The sequence below is a fragment of the Scyliorhinus torazame genome, chromosome 9 (genome assembly GCF_047496885.1).
Source record: "Scyliorhinus torazame isolate Kashiwa2021f chromosome 9, sScyTor2.1, whole genome shotgun sequence".
Taxonomy (NCBI): Eukaryota; Metazoa; Chordata; class Chondrichthyes; order Carcharhiniformes; family Scyliorhinidae; genus Scyliorhinus; species Scyliorhinus torazame.
This window is the reverse complement of record NC_092715.1, coordinates 23418716-23436319: the sequence shown is the minus strand read 5'-3', so window position 1 is coordinate 23436319 and position 17604 is coordinate 23418716. Positions and strand designations below refer to the sequence as shown.

At 47.8% G+C, this 17604-nt stretch overlaps 1 protein-coding gene across 1 annotated transcript in view; it reads right to left on the bottom strand.

Moving 5' to 3' along the window:
• The window catches only part of add1 (adducin 1 (alpha)), a 281597-nt gene that overhangs the window by 163613 nt on the left and 100380 nt on the right, over positions 1-17604 (bottom strand).

The following is a 17604-nucleotide window of genomic DNA, read 5'->3' as shown; positions in this document are numbered from 1 at the left end:
AAAAACTGCACCGACCGCCTCAGAAGACAAACACGGGACACAATCGACAGAGTACCCTTCGTCGTCCAGTACTTTCCCGGAGCGGAGAAACTACAACATCTTCTTCGCAGCCTTCAACACGTCATCGATGAAGATGAACATCTTGCCAAGGTCATTCCCACACCCCCACTACTTGCCTTCAAACACCGCGCAACCTCAAACAAACCATTGTTTGCAGCAAACTACCCAGCCTTCAGAACAGCGACCACAAACCACACAACCCTGCCATGGCTCGGCCAACGTTGTCTACCTCATACGCTGCAGGAAAGGATGCCTCGAAGCGTGGTACATTGGCGAGACCATGCATACGCTGCGAATGAACGGACATCGTGCGACAATCACCAGGCAGGAATGTTCCCTTCCAGTCGGGGAACACTTCAGTAGTCAAGGGCATTCAGCCTCTGATCTCCAGGTAAGCGTTCTCCAAGGCGGCCTTCAGGAGGAGCAACAACGCAGAATCGCCGAGCAGAAACTTATAGCCAAGTTCCGCACACGAGTGCGGCCTCAACCGGGACCTGGGATTCATGTCGCATTACATTCATCCCCCACCATCTGGCCTGGGCTTGCGAAGTCCTACCAACTGTCCTGGCTTGAGACAATTCACACCTCTTTAACCAGGGGTTACCCCCATCTCTGGATCTGTAAACACTTAATTAACTGCAAATGCTCGCATTCTAAGCATTGTCTTGCATCTTTGAATTTGTCTATATATATGTTTCTGGAATCTACCTCTTCATTCACCTGAGGAAGGAGCAGTGCTCCGAAAGCTAGTGTTTGAAACAAACCTGTTGGACTTTAACCTGGTGTTGTAAGCCTTCTTACTGTAAGGGAGGGAGACAGAAGGGAAATTATAGGCCGGTTAGCCTGACTTCGGTCATTGGTAAGATTTTAGAGTCCATTATTAAAGATGAGATTGCAGAGTACTTGGAAGTGAATGAGAAAATCTGACTGAGTCAGCACGGCTTTGTCAAAGGGAGGTCATGCCTGACAAATCGGTTAGGGAGGTAACAAGGAAGTTAGACAAAGAAGAACCAGTGGATGTGATTTATTTAGATTTCCAGAAGGCCTTTGACAAGGTGCCGCATGGGAGACTGTTAAACAAATTAAGAGTCCAGGGTGTTAAGGGTAAGATCCTGGCACGGATAGAGGATTGGCTGATGGCAGAAGGCAGAGAGTGGGTATAAAGGGGTCTTTTTCAGGATGGCAGCCGGTGACTAGTGGTGTGCGTCAGGGGTCGATGATGGGAACACTAACTTTTCACAATATACATTAACGATCTGGAAGAAGGAACTGAAGGCACTGTTGCTAAGTTTGCAGATGATACAAAGATATATGGGAGGGACAAATAGAATTGAGGAAGCAGGGGGGCTGCAGAAGGACTTGGACAGGCTAGGAGAGTGGGCAAAGTGGCAGCAGATGGAATACAATGTGGAAAAGTGTGAGGTTATGCACTTTGGAAGGAGGAATGGAGGCATAGACTATTTTGTAAATGGGGAAATGCTTAGGGAATTAGATGCGCAAAGGGACTAAGGAGTCCTTGTTCAAGATTCTACGGTTAACGTGGAGGTTCAATCAGCAGGTAGGATAGCAAGTGCAATGTTAGCACTCATGTCAAGAGGGCTAGAATATAAGAGCAGGGATGCATTTCTGAGGCTCTATAAGAACACAGAACATAGTGCAGAAGGAAGCCATTTGGCCCATCAAGTCTGCACCGACCAACTTAAGCCCTCACTTCCACCCTTTCCCCGTAACCCAATAAGGCTCCAGTCAGACCCCATTTGGAGTATTGTGAGCAGTTTTCTTTAGATACCCCGTATCTAAAGCAGGATGTGCTAGCCTTGGAACGGGTTCAAAGGAGGTTCACAAGAATGATCCCTGGAATGAAGAGCTTGTTATATGAGGAACGGCTGAGGACTCTGGGTCTGTACACGTTGAAGTTTGGAAGGATGAGGTGGGACCTTATTGAAACTTACAGGATACTGCGAGGCCTGGATACAGTGGACGTGTTCCACTTGTAGGAAAAACTAGAACCAGAGGACACAATCTCAGACTAAAGGGACGATCCTTTAAAACAGAGATGAGGACGAATTTCTTCAACCAGAAGGTAGTGAATCTGTGGAACTCTTTGCCGCAGAAGGCTTCGGAGGGCAAATCAGTGAGTGTCTTAAGACAGAGATAGATAGGTTATTGATTAATATAGGAGATCAGGGGTTATGGGGAGAAGGCAGGAGAATAGGGATGAGAAAATATCAGCCATGATTGAATGGCGGAGCAGACTTGATGGGCTGAATGGCCTAATTCTGCTCCTATATTTTATGGTCTTACTGTTTCAATTTCTACATAGGGATAAAGTTGCAAAGCAATGGAGTAACAGAAGCTTAATTAAATCAGTTTGTCCAGAAATTACTGGATAGATTCTCATTTGAAACCCAGTTAGTTCATCCGAGTGAATTGGAATAATTTCCTCAGAACAGGTGTTTTAATGGGGCATGGGCGAAGATGGGAACAGTGATCATTGCAAGAGCAGAATCAAGGGCAGCTTTGGTTGATAAGTGAGTTTAGATGCAATCACATCTACAGTTAAGTATCCTGCTGACATATTATCAAGCTAAATCACAAGAAAGATATCAGGGAACAACTGGTAACTGTGTAACCATATCACATCAAGGAGTCAAATCATTTCAGGGCAATAGAACATATTACTATTGTAAATCTAGAAAGCTGCAACAAAAAAGGAAGCCATCCTCAATAAGTATAAAAAGTGAGCAAGTTTATACATTGTAATCTGTGAATGTCCTTAACTCACTGCATACAGTGATCATAGAACAGGGACCATACTTGAACTCGTGCTGATTAAAAAAAGTGATCATGGGATACGAGTGTCGTTGGCTTAGCCAGCATGTTCTGCTCATTCCTAATTGTCCTTGTGAAGGTGGTAGTGAGCTGTCTTCGTGAACTGCTGTAGTCTGTGTGGTGTGGCTACACCCACAGTGCTGTTGGAGGAGGTGATTCAGGATTTTGATCCAGTGACAGTGAAGAAACAGCCGATATATTTCCAAGTCGCAATGGGTGTGGTTTGGAAGGGAACTTGCAGGTGGTGGTGTTCCCAAGTATCTGCTGCTCTTGTCCTTTCTAGATGGCGGTCGCAATTTTGAAAGGTGCTGTCTAAGGAGTCGTGGTGAGTTTCTGCAGAGCATCCTGTAGACGGTACACACGGCTGCCACTGTGGTGGAGGGAGTGAATGTTTGTGGATGGGGTGCCAATCAAGTGGGGTGCTTTGTTTTGGATGGTGTCGAACTTCATGGGTTGAAGTCACACACATCCAGGCGAGTGGGGAGGATTCCATCGCTCCCCCCCCCCCCCCCCCCCCAATACTGCTTCTGCTGACATTTTCATTTTCCCCAAGAAAGTCGACGAACGGCTGCCACCTCCGGGTGAACCCTAACATTGAGCCTCTTAAGGTGAACTTTATTTTCTCGAGACTGAGAAACCCAGCGATGTCACTAACCCAGGTCTCTATACTCAGGGGCTTCGAGTCCCTCCACATTAACAAGATACGTCTCAGGGCTACCAGGGAGGCAAAGGCCAAGACGTCGGCCACTTTCGCCCCCTGAACTCCCAGATCTTCCGACACTCCAAAGATCGCTACCTCCTGTTGCTCTTTTTAGCCTTAATTTTATTAGCTCTGATTATGTCACCTTTGCTCACGAATCGCCAGGTATCTTTCTGATACCGCCACGTGGTTCAAGCTCGAGTTATGATTAACAAGTCAACACACCGCTTAGTAAGATTGAAATCAACGGTCATTTATTATGTACAACAATAAATACACAATAATCCTACTGTCTATATCGAAGCCTACCACTACTGGCCAATACTTAACTTTAGGAAGGGCCCACTAGGTCAGGGAAACGAATGGCTTATCGAATTGGATCTGGCCTGCGGGATTCAAAAGGCTGATACGGGTCGATGGCTAGGAGTCTCTCTCTGGTAGCGATCGCTGGAGTCAAACTTACGGTTTCTTGTCGATGTTTCTTGCGAAGGTCGCGAGCAGGAGAAGAAGGGAGAGAGAGAGAGAGATCTGAACTTGGCCCCTCACTTTATAGGGCCCAGGGGCTTCCCGCCTCTTGGGGCGGCCCTTGACCCGGAGTCCCAAGTGATTGGACTTGTTCCCAATCACTGGGTTCGATATGCTCCAATAATGGGGCGATTCCTCGATCGGGGGGTGGTCGTTCACCTGTCTTTGTTTCGGCCACTGCAGGCGCCGACAGGTCTGGCCCGGCATTCAATTGCTAATATGTTGCAATTGTTCCCGGGGATAGCCGATTAAACTGCAGATGTCTGGGTTGATGTGCTGCTAATAGTCTTGAGTATCGATCTGGGCCGACTTCCCCAGAGCCGAATACGCTCTTCTGTCTGCAGCTGTCCGTTTGTGTCCTGTTGGCTGCTTTTCCCATCAGCCTTTTCGGTTAGCCATTTTAAAATCGGGTTTTAGCCAAATTAATAGGGAATCAGCCATTTTGGGTGGCTACACTCTGGACTCGGCACCACCCGTTTTTTTAGTACCGTGGACATTGCCTTAGCAAAATCCTGCCAAAACCCTATAAGCTTCGGGCATTCCCAAAACATGTGGACATGATTTGCTGGGCTTCCCGTGCACACCTATCCTCAACCTCGAAGAACTTACTCACCCTAGCTGCTGTCATGTGCGCCCGGTGGACTACACCTTAAATTGTATCAGGCTAAGCCTGGCGCATGATGAGGAGGTATTAACCCTACTTGGGGCATCCGCCCATAGATCCGCCTCTATCTCTCCTCCCATCTCGTCCTCCCACTTGCCCTTAAGCTCCTCCACCGGCGTCTCCTCACCGGCGTTTCCTCCGCCTCCGAAAGCTCCTGGTAAATATCCGATACCTTCCCCTCTCCCACCCAGGCACTGGAAACTACTCTATCCTGTATCCCCCGTGATGTGTTAAGTAAGTTGGTTCAACGTTGAATGCAACTGGATGCTGTGAAACTAGAAACAGGCTTCTGACCCAGGAGATGGTCCAACACTGTTTTATTGAACTTCCTGATTGCTGTACATAGTCTGCTGTGTGTTGACACACTATCAATCTAACTGATAACCTCCTACTGGCTTGACCAGACTAACACTCTACCTCATGGTGATAGTGCTCACTGGCTTGTGCACTCTTACTATCTCAGTAGCTGTGTCCTGTAGAGAGAGGGAAAGTCTTAATGCCTGGTGTGCTTTAGTGGTGGTGTCCTGTCTGGTGATTGGTTGTTATGTGTCGTGTGTGTTCATTGGTTATCCCATGTGTCAATCACTGCCTGTCTGCATCTCATTATATACATGAGTGGGTATTATGACACCCCGTGGCGGCAGCAGCGGAAAGTCCGGCACCTGTTTTCTCAGGAAGTCTCGCACCTGCAAATACCTAAACCCGTTCCCTGCTGGCAATTTAAATTTATCCTCCAAAGCTTTCAAGCTGGGGAAGCTCCAGTCTATAAATAGATCCCCCATCCTTCCAATTCCTGCCCTCTGCCTACTCCAGAACCCGCCATCTAGCCTACCCGGTACAAACCTGTGGTTATTATAAATCGGGGTCCAAATCGATGCTCCCTCCACTATCTCCTCCATTGCCCCCAGATCCTCAGAGCCGCCACTACCTCGGACTTGTGGAGTGTCGGGCAGGCGAGAACGGCAGAGGTGCCGTTACCAATGCTCTCAGACTGGTGTCTATACATGACGCCGCCTCTATCCGCTCCCATGCCGACCCCTCCCCCTTCTGCACTGTAAATTCTATGATAATCCAAGACTACCCACTTCCTAATCATGGCTATATTAGCCGCCCAGTAGTAATTGCAGAAGTTCGGCAGTGCCAACCCACCCTCTCCCCGACTGCGCTCCAGCAACACTTTCTTCACTCGCAGGGTTTTACTCGCCCACACAAAGCTCAAAATAATCTTATTCACCCGCTTGAAAAAGGCCTTAGGAATGAAGATGGGGAGGTACTGAAAGACAAACAGAAATCTGGGGAGGACCGTCATTTTCACTGTATGTACCCTCCCCGCCAGTGATAGCGGGAGCATGTCCCATCTCTTAAAAGTCCCCTTCCATTTGTTCTACCAACCGGGATAACTTGTGTCGTACCTCCCATTTCCGGGCCACCTGGATTCCCAGATATCGAAAGCTCTTCCCTACCATTCTAAGCGGCAGCTCGCCCAGTCTCTTCTCATGTCCTCTTGCATGGATCGCAAACATCTCGCTTTTCCCCATGTTCAATTTTTACCCCGAAGAATTGCCAAATTCCTCCAAGATTCGCATTACTTCCCCCATTCCCTCCAATGGGTCCAAAATGTACAAGAGCAGGTTAATTGCGTGGAGCGAGACTCAGTGCTCCACTCCCCCCTGAACCAGCCCTTTCCAGTTCCTAGAGGCTCTTAACGCCATGGCCAATGGCTCTATGGCCAGCACAAACAGTAATGGGGGGAGGGGGCACCCTTGCCTCGTCTCTCGGTGTAGTTCAAAATACCCCGACCTCAGCCGGTTCGTACGCACACTCGCTACTGGTGCCTGATAGAGCAACCGCACCCAGTCAATAAAGCCCTCACCAAACCCAAACCTTCCCAGCACCTCCCACAGGTAATTTCACTCCACCCGATCAAAAGCCTTCTCCGCATCCATCGCTACCACCACCTCCGCCTCCTCTCGTTCCGAGAGCATCATAATGACATTTAAAAGCCTTCGAACATTGGCCTCGAGTTGCCCGCCCTTAATAAATCCCGTCTGGTCTTCCCCCATCACCCCCGGGCACAGTCCTCTATCCTTGTGGCCAGTATTTTATCCAGCAGTTTGGCGTCCACATTCAGTAGAGAAATCAGCCTGTATGACCCCCATTGCTCCGGATCCTTCTCCCGTTTCAGGATCAATGAAATCGAGGCCTGCAAAATTGTTTGGGGGGGGGGGGGGGGGGGGGGGGGGGAAAACGGGACGACTCCCTTCACTCTTGCTTCGTTAAATGTCCTCACCAGCAGTGGGCTCAATATCTCTGATAACTTCTTATAGAATTCCACCGGGTAGCAGTCAGGCCCCGGGGCCTTGCCCGAGTGCATGCCCTCCAGCCCCTTGATTATTTCCTCAATCTCAATTGGGGCTCCGAGCTCCTCCACCAGGTCCTCCTCCATCCTCGGGAACCTGTAGAAGTCAAGTATTTCAAATACAACTAGTATAGGTAAAAGATAGAGGTTTAAGCATAAATGTTGAGCCCCAGTTTTTAATACTCATTTATACAGAATAATTCACTTTTACTGAAGTCTGTTGTTCTGGCAAATGCATATTTTCAAAGACAGTGTCAAATTATCTTGCTGATTTAATGTCACACTGTCTTTGAAAATATGCATTTGCCAGAACAACGGACTTCAGTAAAAGTGAATTATGCTGTATAAATGGGTATTAAAAACTGGGGCTCAACATTTATGCTTAAACAGCTATCTTTTACCTATACTAGTTGTATTTGAAATACTTGGCTTCTACAGAACCTCAACTGGTCCAGAAATTGTCTCATCCCCTCCACCCTAGCCGGGGGTTCCGACTCATATAATTTACAATAAAAGTCCTTAAACACCTCGTTCACCCCCGCTGGGTCCAGGACTGTATTACCGTCTTTACTCTTTACTTTACCTATCTCCCTGGCCGCCTCTCTTTTCCTGAGCTGGTGCACCAACATTCGGCTTGCCTTTTCCCCGTATTCATAGATCGCCCCCCTTGCCTTCCTTAACTGTTCCACTGATTTCCCTGTGGTCAACAGCCTGTAACCTCCGCCGCTCCCTGGCGCGTCCAGGGCCTCCGAGGATATCCTGTCCACCTGGAGTATCTCCTCCACTAATCTATCCCTCTCAGCCCATTCCACCTTTTCTCGGTGGGCCCGTATCGAGATTAATTCTCCTCTGACTACTGCCTTCAAAGCTTCCCAGACCGTCGCTGCAGAGACCTCCCCCGTATCATTTGTTTCCAGGTAGTTCTGTATGGACTGGTTAACCCGCCCACAGATTGCTTTGTCCGCTAGCAACTCCACAGCCAGTCTCCACAGCGGGCGTTGCCCTCTCTCCACACTAACCCGTAGATCCACCCAGTGCGGGGCATGATCCAACACTGCAATTGCCGAGTACTCCGTATCCACCACCTTCATATTAGCGCCCTGCTCAGAACAAAAAAGTCGATGCGAGCGTATACCTTGTGGACATGTGAAAAAAAGGAAAACTCCTTCGTCCTCAGCCGTGCAAACCTCCATGGGTCTACTCCCCCCACCTGTTCCATAAAACCCATCAATTCCTTTGCCGCAGCCGGCCTCCTCCTTGTTCTGGATTTTGACCGGTCCAATTCCGGATTAATGACTGTGTTAAAGTCCCCTCCCACGATCAGGTTGTGAGACTCTAAGTCTGGGATCTTACCTAATAGCCGCCTCATAAATTCCACATCGCCCCAATTCGGAGCATATATATGTTCACAAGTACCACTCGCACCCCCTCCAGTTTCCCACTCACCATTATGTACCTACCCCCCTTGTCTGACATGATTCTCCCTGCCTCGAATGCTACTTGTTTGCTGATCAAGATCGCTACCCCCTCTGGTCTTTTGAGTCCAGTCCTGAGTGGAACATTGGCTAACCCATCCCTTCCTCAATCTTGTCTGGTCTGTAACCTTTAGGCATGTCGCTTGCAGCATTGCCACGTCCGCCTTCAGTTCCCTCAAATGCGCGAAAACGCGAGCCCTCTTGACCTGCCCATTCAGTCCTCTCACGTTCCATGTGATTAGCCTGGACGGGGGGGGGGGGGGGGGCTTCCAACCCCCCCCCCCCCACCCCGACGACTAGCCATCACCCTTTTTAGGCCAGCCTTGAGCTTGCGTCCCCACTCGGGCCGTCGCCGTTCCCGACCTCCCATTTGTCCCCTAGTAACAGTTCCTCCCGTCAGCAAAGCAGCTCACCGCACCCCCCCCTAGCAACGACACTAGAAACCCAATCCCCCCCAAGTCAAGCTCCAGCTTAACACCTGCTCACCCCCCACTGCGCTTCCGAGAGTCAGCTGACCCCCCCCCCCCCCAAAACCACCAAGTAACAAACCCCAGCCAACATGGCTTACACAATGCCACCTTCCCCAACTCCCCCTACGTTGGTTCTCCTGCCCTCACTCATCTCCTCCATGTCTCCAGCCCATCTCCCCACCTGCTGACAGCTTAATTGTTCTCGAAGAAGTTGATGAATGGCTACCACCTCCGAGTAAACGCCTGCAACGAACCCCTCTAATTTTCTCGAGTCTGAGAAACCCCACCATGTCGCTAACCCATACCACCAACTTCGGGTCCCTCCATCCTAGTAGGATCCGTCTCTGGGCCATCAGGGAGGCAAATGCCAGGACGTCGGCCTCTCTCATCCTCTGGGCTCCCGGGTCTTCCAACACATCAATGATTGTCACCTCTGAATTAGGCACCACCCTCTCTTTTAAGACGTCTGACATGACGTCAGCAAACTCCTGCCAGAAACCCCTCAGCCTCAGACATGCCCAAAACATATGGACATGGTTTGCAGGACCCCTCGCACAGCGCCCACACCTATCCTCCACCCCGTCAAAGAACCTGCTCATCCGGGCCACAGTTATGTGTGCCCAGTGGACAACCTTAAATTGTATCAGGCTGAGCCTGGCGCACGATGAGGATGCATTGACTCGCCTCAGGGCCTCCTCCAATAATCCAGCCTCCAACTCCCCACCAGCTCTTCTTCCCATCTCCTCTTCACCTCCCCTATTGGGGCTCCCTCCCACTCCATCAGCTACCTGTAGATCTCTGAAACCTTTCCCTACCCTACGCCGGTTCTTGACACCACCTTATCCTGTAGCCCCCGGTGCGACAGGTGCGGGAAGTTCGAAACCTGCCCCCGCACAAAATCCCTCACTTGTAAATACCGGAACCCATTCCCACCTGGCAATTCAAACTCCTCCTCCAGCTCCTCCAAGCTCGGGAAGCCCTCATCCATAAACAGATCTCCAAAACTCTCGCCAGGATTTGGCATCAACATTTAACAGGGAGATCGGTCTGTATGACCCACAACTTCCCGGGTCCTTATCTCGCTTTAAAATGAGGGAGATCAACGCCTGTGACAATGTCGGGGGGAGCACTCCCAACTCCTTTGCCTCATTGAAAGTCCTTACCAACAACGGTCCCAACACCCCCGAGAACGTCTTGTAAACTTCCACCAGGTACCCATTCGTTCCTGGGGCTTTACCCAATTGCATCGCCTCCAGCCCCTCCACCACTTCTATCAGCCCAATTGGCCCCCAGGCCCTCCACCAACTCCTCCTCAACCTTCGGGAACTCCAACGCCTCGCCTCATTTCTTCCCCGGCTGGGGATTCCGGCTCATACAATTTACTAAAAAACACCCCATTCACCTCCGCCAGGTCCAGGACCGTATTCCCACCTGTGTCCTTCACTTTACCAATCTCCCACACCGCCTCTTACACAAGAATATAAGAACTAGGAGCAGGAGTAGGCCCTTCGAGCTTGCTCCGCCATTCAATGAGATCATGGCTGATCTTTTGTGGACTCAGCTCCATTTTCCCGCCCGAACACCATAACCCCTTATTCTTCAAAAAAACTATCTATCTTTATCTTGAAAACATTTAATGAAGGAGCCTCAACTGCTTCACTGGGCAAGGAATTCCATAGATTCGCAACCCTTTGGGTGAAGAAGTTCCTCCTAAACTCAGCCCTAAATCTACTTCCCCTTATTTTGAGGCTATGCCCCCTAGTTCTGCTTTCACCCGCCAGTAGAAACAGCCTCCCAGCATCTATCCCCATCTATTCCCTTCATAATTTTATATGTTTCTATAAGATCTCTCCCGCATCCTTTTAAATTCCAACGAGTGCAGTCCCGGTCTACTCAACCTCTCCTTGTAATCCAACCCCCTCAACTGTGGGATTAACCTAGTGAATCTCCTCTGCACACCCTCCATCACCAGTACGTCCTTTCTCAGGTAAGGAGACCAAAACTGAACACAATTTGGGTGTTCTCACTAACACCTTATACATTGCAGCATAACTTCCTTAGTCTTAAACTCCATCCTCTAGCAATGAAGGACAAAACACCATTTGCCTTCTTAATCAACTGTTGCACTTTTAAACCAACTTTCAGCGACTCATGCACTAGGACACCCAGGTCCCTCTGCACAGCAGCATGTTTTAATATTTTATCATTTAAATAATAATCCTCTTTGCTGTTATTCCTACCAAAATGGATAACCTCACATTTGTCAACATCGTATTCCATCTGCCAGACCCTAGCCCATTCACTTAGCCTATCCAAATCCCTCTGCAGACTTCCAGTATCCTCTGCACTTTTTGCTTTACCACTCATCTTAGTGTCGTTTGCAAACTTGGGCACATTGCACTTGGTCCCCAATGCCAAATCATCTATGTAAATTGTGAACAATTGTGGGCCCAACACTGATCCCCGAGGGACACCACTAGCTACTGACTGCCAACCAGAGATGCACCCATTAATCCCCACTCTTTGCTTTCTATTAATTAATCAATCCTCTATCCATGCCACTACTTTACCTTAAAGCCATGGATCTTTATCTTATGCAGCAACCTTGTGTGGCACCTTGTCAAAAGGTTTCTGGAAATCCAGATATACCACATCCATTGGCTCCCCGTTGTCTATCGCACTGGTAATGTCCTCAAAAATTCCACTAAATTACTTCGGCACGACCTGCCCTTTATGAACCCATGCTGCGTCTGCCCAATGGGACAATTTCCATCCAGGTGCCTCGTTATTTCTTCCTTGATGATAGATTCCAGCATCTTCCCTACTACCGAAGTTAAGCTAACTGGTCTATAATTACCCGCTTTCTGCCCATCTCCTTTTTTAAACAGTGGTGCCACGTTTGCTAATTTCCAATCTGCCGGGACCATCCCAGAGTCTAGTGAATTTTGGTAAATTATCACGAGCGCATTTGCAATTTCCCTAGTCATTTCCCTTTTAGTACACTGGGATGCATTACATCAGGGCCAGGAGCCTTGTCTACCTTTTGCTCCATTAGGTTGCCCACACCTACCTCCTTAGGTGATAACTATCGTCTCAAGGCCATCACCTGTCATAGCCTCATTTCCATCAGTCACTGGCATGTTATTTGTATCTTCCACGGTGAAGATAGACCCAAAAAACCTGTTCAGTTCCTCAGTCTTTTCCTCATCTCCCATTATTAAATCTCCCTTCTCATCCTCTAAAGGACTAATATTTACCTTAGCCACTCTTTTTTGTATTTGTAGAAACTTTTACTATCTGTTTTTATATTCTGAGCAAGTTTACTCTCATAAATCTATCTTGCTCTTCTTTGTAGTTTTTTAGTAGCGTTCTGTTGCCCCCTAAAGATTTCCCAATCCTCTAGTCTCCCACTAATCTTTGCTACTTTGTATGCTTTTTCCTTCAATTTGATACTGTCCCTTATTTCCTTAGGTATCCACTGTCAATTTTCCCTCTTTCTACTGTCCTTCCTCGCTTCCTCAACTGAAATGAAATGAAAATCACTTATCGTCACAAGTAGGCTTCAATGAAGTTACTGTGAAAAGCCCCAAGTCGCCACATTCCGGCGCCTGTTTGGGGCGGCTGTTACGGGAATTGAACCGTGCTGCTGGCCTGCCTTGGTCTGCTTTCAAAGCCAGCGATTTAGCCCTGTGCTAAACAGCCCCTAAACTGGTGCGCTAACATCCTGCTCGCTTTCTCCCCATACTCATATACCGCCCCTCAACTGCCCTACTGCCTTACCCGTAGATAACAGCCTAAATTTCATTTGCAACCTCTGCCATTCCTTTAGCAGCCCTTCTTCCAGGACCTCTGCATATCTCCTGTCGACCTGCAGGATTTCTCCCACTAGCGTTTCTATCTCCGCTCGCTCCGCCTTCTCCCCATGTGCCCGAATTGTGTTGGATGAGATGTTGCTGGCAGCGGTGGTGGATATCGAGCATTCGGCGATAGTGATGTCGGACCATGCCCCGCACTGGGTGGATTTACGATTGAACAAAAGGGGGGGAACAGTACTCACAATGGAGGCTGGATGTGGGTCTGTTGTTCCCAAATCGAAATAAACTCCTCCCTGACCACTGCCTTCAGTGCCTCATAGACCGTACCTGCCGAAACCTCCCCTCTGTCATTAACCTCGACATAGCCCCGGATGGCCTTCCTCACCTGTTCACACACCTCTTCCAACAGACCATCCGATATCCACCACCCCTGCCAGCAACGTCTTATCCAACACAAAGAAATCTATTTGAGAGTACACCTTGTGCACATGGGAATAAAACAAAAATTTGTTCACCCTTGGCCTCCCAAATATCCACAGACATCCCCCCCATCATGTGCTCCATGAACCCCCAAAGCTCCTTGGCTGTTGCCGACACCCTCCCCAGCCTCGACCAGCCCAGTCTTGGATCCAGTACCGCATTAAATCCCCCAGATTCCAACAGAGAACAATAAAAAAAAAAAAACCTGAAGCCGACAAAGAAATGGTTCCAAATGCAAATTAACAGCAGCACCAAAGCATCTCCACCAAGTTCAAAGTCCGCCTTTTCCTGCCAGTCCATTGCCTCTGACAAATTCTACCGCCTCCTCCGCCGTTCCAAAATATAGCTCCGGGCCTTTGTAGGTCACCCACAGACGTGCCGGGTACAGCAACCCAAACTTCACTCCCTTCTTGTAAAGGGCTGCCATGGCCTGGTTAAAACCTGCTCTCCTCTTGGCCAGCTCTGCACCTAGGTCCTGGTACACTCGGATTTCACTGCCCTCCCAGGTGCAGCTCCTCGTCTGCCTGGCCCACCTCATAATTTGTTCCTCATCCAGGAAACAGTGCAACCGCACCACCATTGTCCTCGGCGGCTCGTTTCCCTGGGCCTTCCTCATTAGCACCCTGTGCGTTCGATCCACCTCCAAAAATCGTGCGAATGCACCATCTCCTAGCAGCTTCTCCAGCATCCTCCCCTTCACTCCCCTCCAGCAGGCCCAAGATCCTCATGTTCTGCCTGCGTGACCGGTTCTCCAGGTCTCCAACCTTCTCCTGGAGCCGCCTCTGCCGGCCTCGCATCAGCCCCATCCCCGCTGCCATCGAGGCGAACTGCTCTTAGTGTTCCCTCACCACCTCCTCCATCTTCTGGATCACCTGACCCTGGGCCGCCAGCTTCGTTTCCACACGGTCAACCACCGCCTTGATCAAATCCACCGCCCGGGCCAGGTCCGCCAGACTCTCCTTACGCTGCTGGGTGAACTTCTCGTTCAGGAAGCTCACTAGCTGGTCCGTTGACCACTGAGCCGGCAGGGCCGCTCCCTGCCCCTCCGCCATCTCCACGTGTGTCACAGGTGCCACACCAACTCTAACCGACTGATTCCACCTTTTGCGATCACTTCTGGCCCTCAGTTCCATACACCTGTGGGTCAATCTCTTCCACTCACTCTCCTGCACCTTTTTGCTTCCTCACATCCACCTATTAACTTGGGAAAAGGTCCGAAAAAACTGTCGCGAGCGGGAGCCACCAAACTCACTCCATGGTCACCACCGGAAGTCGCGAGAAAGTAAATTTTTAAAGCATGGCATCATTATAATCTCTTGTATAGAATGTGCATTTGGTTTTCAATTGGATTGGTTTCAAGTGATTGTTTGATTTATATTTTCTCTCTAAGCTAGGCAATGGCTAAAACTTTAGAGCTGGGAAATTAAAATTTTCAAATCGAGGCAAGTAAAAACAGTAAGTGAATTAATAATAAGATTTAGCACAGAGCAGCTTCATCTGAATGCTGATTTCATCAGATTGCAAGGAAATTTAGCAAGTGTGGTGCTGTTTGATATACAAAAATGAATGTAAGCAAATAGGGGGAAATTAAGACAGTGGGGCTAAATTACAGCAAAGACCTAAAGCACAGGAGAAAAAAGACAAAATTAAAGATTCTTTATTTGAATGCACACATTATGTACAACAAGACAGATGCATTGATAGTACAAATAGCAATAAATGAGTATGACCTGGTAGTCAATAGAAGGATGCAGTTGAAGGTACCAAGGCCAGGAACTGAATAATCAGGGGTACTTGACATTTTGTAAGGATAACAGAAAGGAAGAGGTGCAGTAGCTCTATTAATAAAGGACAAGATCAGAAAAGATCTAGTTGTAGAATCAGTTTGGGTGGAGATAATCAATAGCAAGGAAAATAAGTCAGTGATAGGAGTGGTGTAGATGCCACCTAACCATAACTGCATAAAAACATACAAGTATAAAAATCAAGAAATAATGCTAAAAACAGTACTGCAATCTTTAAATAGAGTGAAGAACTCAAAGTTCAGAGAATGTATTCAGGGAAGTTTATTTCAACAATACATTGTGGAACCAAACAGGGAATTTTAGTCCTGGTAATGTGCAATGAGATAGGTTTAATTGATGATTTTGTGGTAAAGGATCCCTAGGTAAGAATGATCATAACATGATGAATTTGACATTTGATTTGAGGTTGAGAAATTTGAGTCCTAAACTAATATTGTTAAATTGCAAGGGTATGAAGACAGAGTTGGCTAAAGTGGACTGGGATAACAGATTTGACAGTAGAGACGCAGTGGCAGACATTTAAGGAGATATTTCAAAATTCCCAATGATGATATATTCCATTCAGAAGGAAAAACCTTATGAAAATGATGACCCACCCATGGATATGTCAGGAAGTGAAGGCTGGTATCAAATTGAAAGGAAAGGCATACAATGCTGCAAAGATTAATTATAGACCAAAAAATTAGGAAAATTGTAGAAATCAGCATGACTAAAACAGGGGGAAAATAAATTCTGTGAGCAAATGGGCAAAAAAATACTTAAAAGGCAGTAAGAGCTTCAATAAACATTGGTCCCTTACATAAGGCTGGGAAATTAATAATGGGAAACAAAAATATCAGAGACTTTGAGCAAGTAGTAGTATCTATCTTCACAGTGGAAGACAATAAAGAATCCCAAATAATTGTGGAAAATCAGGGGGCAAATGGGAAGGAGGAACTTTAAACAGTCACATCACTGGATAATAAGAAACTGAGAAAATTTACAGGACTAAAGGCATACAAGTCCCCTGAACCTAATGGCCTGCATCCTAGCGTCTTAAAAGAACTGACTGCAGTAATAATGGATGCATTGGTTGTATTGTCCAATATTCCCAATCTTTTGGAAAGTTCCCAAAGGACTGGAAAACCACAAATGTAACGCGCTATTCAGAAAAGGTGGAAGACAGAAAGCAGGAAAGTATGGGCCAGTTAGTGTAACATTTGTCTCTGTGAAAATGCAGGATTCCACTATTAAGGAAGGTAACAAAACATTTAGGAATAAAATCAAGCAGAGTGAACATGGCTTTATGAAAGGGAAATATTGTTTTACAAATTTACTAGAATTCTTGTGGATAAAGGGGAAATCAGCAGAAGTATTTGGTATTCAAAAATGGCTCACATGAAAGGTTACTGTGCAAGTTCAGAGCACATGGTGTTGGGAGTCATGTTAGCATGGATAGCAGAAACAGAGTTGAGATAAATGGGCCAGGTTCAGGTTAGCAAACTATAACTAGAAGTTAACTTGGATGAAGGGTATATTAATGGCCGGGGAGGGGGACAATGGCATTTCACATCGATGTAAAAGGGTGGTGAGATTGTCCCCAGCCCGCCACCGGTGACGTAATGGGAATCCCAATGTTCAACATCAAGATCCCCATTTCAATAAATTCACATCCAATTAACCAGGTCTCTACCTCCGATAATCTCCTCTCTCTCCCCTCCCGTTACATACTCCTAGCACGCTGACGTGAATTATGACAGGTCTCCCAAGGTGTGCACCTGGCTAAAGAACCCAGGAGTGTGGGGTTGGGCGTGTGTGTGTGGTGGTGGTGGGGGGGGGAAGAAAGAGAGGGGTTGTATATTTATTTGGGGGGGGGTGGGGGGGGTTGTATACTTATTGGAGTTTAGAAGAATGAGAGGTCCTCTTATTGGAACATGGACTTGGGGACCTTGACAGGATATATGCTGAAAGGACATTTGTCCTCATGAGAAAATCTGTAACTAAGGAATATATTTTCAGGATAAGGGAACGGTTACCTGTTCAAAGACAGAGAGGAGGAGAAATTTCTTCACCCAGAGGATTGTTAAGCTTTGGAATTCCCTACCCAGAGAGCAGTGGGCTAGACAGCTGGTTTGTGATGCAGAACAAGGCCAGCAGCGCAGGCTCAATTCCCATACCAGCTGAGAATTCGGAATTCTCCCTTTGTGCACCCGAACAGGCGCCGGAATGTGGCGACAAGGGGCTTTTCACAGTAACTTCATTGCAGTGTTAATGTAAGCCTACTTGTGACAATAAAGACTATTTATTTATTATTATTTATTTGAAGGTCACGGAGTCAATGCCAAGATAGCTTATTCGTTCTTGAGATGTGGGAGTCGCTGGCTGGGCCAGCATTTGTTGCCCATCCCTCATTTCCCTTGAAATGCGTGGCTTACTAGGC